Consider the following 3,861-nt stretch of genomic DNA (forward strand, 5'->3'; position numbering starts at 1 on the left):
CTAATAATCAGGGTTGTCTTATATCCAAACCAATACGGTATTTGATTCAATGGGTTGTAGCAGTGTTACTCGTTGCGCCTCGCCAAGCTGTAATGTGTGGCTTGCATGGCTGTAAATAATACAGTGATGTGCTCATGCAGTCAACATTTTTCTGTGTAATGTAGTAGTACAATGTTTTGTATAGTAAGTCAGTAATACAGTGTGCCTGCATATTAAGTGCTTTGGGGTCCTTCTGTAAGTCCTTTTGGTGTACAATGGTTCTGGAGAAAGCTACAAGCAGCATTGCCACAGGTCAAGCAACAAAAACACATAAATGACCAACATCCATGTAGTTTTCTTGGAAATTCTGTGTAGAGATTATTTAGTTGACAGTATAACAAAATTAGGTTTACATCCTGCTTAAAGTTTACTTTTACATGGTGGTTTGGAAGCAGAGTCTGTGGAGGCTAAGACACTATGTGGACATTTTGAGGTTCAGATGGTGGTTCTTTATAGCAGAGGTCAAACCTTGGGTTTAACAGCAATTACATGATGTAAAGATTTAAGATCTTGTGAAGCCAAGCTAGAGACGTCAGTCTGCACTGTTTACAATGTATGGTATGAGGAAATGTTTATTTTAGATATGGATAAAAGCTTGGATGTTCTGGAATACAGGATCAGACGAGGAGGATGAAGTAAGAAGTACAAAGATATTGAGGAAGGCGGTAATCAGTTAAATGATAAAAGATCATAGAATGAAATAAATAAATAAATAATTAGGGTTGTCTGATGCTGATTTTCTACCCTTATTCCTCTGATTTGAGCTGCAATGTTTGTTTACTTACAGTCCTTTGATCCCCATGATATCCTGCGTGCGTGCGTGCGTGCGTGCGTGCGTGCGTGTGTGTGTGTGTGTGTAACAATATTGTTTCTTCTTGCCCCTACAACAATGTATTGGTGTGAAATACAGTATTTCACACACATCAACATCCACCATGATGGTTTACAGTACGAGGGAGGAACCCGGTGATATTAGTTAGTCATTTTAATCATTTCATTGTTGGCGTTGCAGTCTTTGTCACTAAGTCACTGCTGTCAGAGGACTTCACATGAACTCTCCTTTGGGGAACTTTAACTCATCACAGATGAAATTGTTACTACATGCTCAAAAAAAGCAGCATAAACAAAGTTCAAAGTTTTGTCCATCATGACAACACCATGTGGTGTTGATTGGACCACTGAAATATTTTGTTTTGTGGAGGAAAGAGCGTTCATCCTCTCATCTCCTGACTACAGCAGGGTGGACAGATAGGCGGATGGAAGTGGTCTTCCTGTGGGGTTTGAAGCAGGATTTCCTTTAGTCTGCCCAGTAACGCTCTGACCCTCAGCTGGCCCAGTGGCCCTTAACTTGACCTGAGTACACAGTGACCTTCCAATGCTCTGTCACTCTGCCTGTGAACACTGAAGAGACACAGTCAGACTTGTGCCTACCTGTCCTCTCAAGGAAGGTCTTAGAAAATCCACAAGAAGAACCTTTCTGATTCCCTTAAGTGCAAGGTATATAGTTAGTTTATATTAGGGGTGGAACGGTTCATGTATTTGTATTGAACCAAACGGTACGAGCGTCACGGTTCGGTGCATGAATTTACAGACAATATACAGTATAAAGAGACTGTAGTATGTACGTGGTACAGCCTGAGACAAACAATACAAAAAAATTGCCTTCTGCATTTTTGTCTTGCTTTTCCCTCCATTGTACCAAACTCTTACGGAACAGTGATGTCTGAACCGAGACTTCTGTGTACTGTTCCACGCCTAGTTTATATGGATAGCTTCAGAATTTATTTGTTTAAAAAGTATTGAAATAGTTAGCTTTTCACTCACATTTTTAAGACAATGGAGATCCTATCTTAAAATGTTATGATGATATTCTTTGACCCTACGAATGGCATGGCTTTTCTCATGTGTTACTACAGTGGCTTGAGAAAGTTTACACACCTATGCTAAAGTTAATTAAAAAGAAGAATAAAAAAATCTTGATGCCTTAAGTCATAACACATTTTAGGAAAATCCAACCTTTAAGGACACCAATTTTTTGTTTTGGAATGAATAATGTACTGTAAATAAATGTTCTTCCTTAAAATACAGGGGACATAAGTATAAACACCCCTATGTTAAATTCCCATAGAGGCAGGCAGATTTTTATTATTATTATAAGGCCAGTTATTTCATGGATCCAGGATACTATGCATCCTGATAATGTTTCCTTGGCCATAGTATTCTGGATCCATGAAATAACTGCCTTTTTAAAAATAAAAATAGGCTTGCCTTTATGGAAATTTAACATAGGAGTGTGTATACATACAGTATGTCTCATGTATTTTAAGGAAGAACATTTATTTATTTACTATACATTATTCTTTCACAAAGAAAATTGGTGTCCTTAAAAGGTTGGATTTTCCTAATGTTTTTTAATTAAGATAAAGATGTTTTTTTATTCCTCTTTTTAATCAACTTTAGCATGGGTGTGTTTCTCAAGCCACTGTATACTACCATTCCATACGAGCACCTTTCATTCACGCATAGTGTTAAAAAGATTTTGTACACAATTAGGGATGTAACAATTACCGGTGTATTGGTAAACCACGGTTGAAAGGTTGACGGTAACAATTACCCTTTTCATGTCAAATATCCTTATTACGGTGTGGAAATCTGTGTTTAATTCTTCCCAGCTTTAACTAAAGTCCATAAGCTGCCGCGGCAGGCGCACTGCGTAGCCTACAACGTTTGTTTCTTTTCTTGAAGTTGGAATTGTGTCGGAAGGAGGAGATCACAGCACTCAGGACATTTATCAGCCTTGTAAAAAAGCCCATAGTTACAAATCTGTGACAAGAGTCATCGCTTCGGTCTCCTGCCAAGCACTCACGCTTAGACAAGAGAAGGGGACAGAATGTAGCAGCTGGACAACGGACTTTTGTGTTTTCCGTTTTCAGACTTGTTAAAGTTATGTAGCCCAGAACGTAAGTTAAAACTATTCTGTAGCTTGTTAAACTGTCATGGGTTTTACTGCCTCGTTATCTTTGTAAACGTTAACTATGTTTATTCATATTTCAATAAGTTTTCTGCTCTTTAGTAACGTTAATGTTAGTGTTGTCAGTAGCCGTCGTGAAAAAGGTTGATACCTTTGGAAGTTTTGCTAAAAACTTTCTGCTTTCTTCCCGCTTCTTCCTTTTTTCAGAACTACTTTGGTAGCTTCGCTTCATTTTTCAATCGTCTGTCGCCTCGCTTACAGCACGCGCTGAGCCGTTTGTTTACAAACACGCAGATGCGCAGTAGGATAATGGAATAGTCCAATGTAGTGGGGACTGGGGGGAGTTTCTCATCATGAATGAAACAATCGGATAGCACTTTAGCGTATCAATGTTTAGAGATATAATTAATTGGTGAAAAGTAAGACAACAAATCGTAACCATAAGTTTATGAGGCGTTTTACGGGGCCCTTGGTAGCTTGGGGCCTAAGGCCGTTGCCTACCTTTGCCTAATGGTAAGTCCGCCTCTGTGTGCAGATTGTTTAATATTACTTGTGCAGCCACATGGTGATATTCAGGGTGTTTGCTAGCAACGTGCTATCGCCAGTAGACAGGCCAGCGCTGTGGAGCCACAAGCTTAGTTATTAAAGGTGTATTACACTGTTTAACTTAGTCTCAATTTGTGTTACTGAGGAATATGTTGCATGGTAATTATTACAGAGAAATTAATGTAAACATTTTTGGTTAAAGTTCATAGTAAGTCACTATGTGCATTATTATTTGCTTATATTTCAGAACCACATGTAACATCAAATACAACTTCGTAGTTAACTTCATGTTGGAGTTGTAAATA

The sequence above is a fragment of the Etheostoma spectabile genome, chromosome 19 (assembly GCF_008692095.1).
Source record: "Etheostoma spectabile isolate EspeVRDwgs_2016 chromosome 19, UIUC_Espe_1.0, whole genome shotgun sequence".
Taxonomy (NCBI): Eukaryota; Metazoa; Chordata; class Actinopteri; order Perciformes; family Percidae; genus Etheostoma; species Etheostoma spectabile.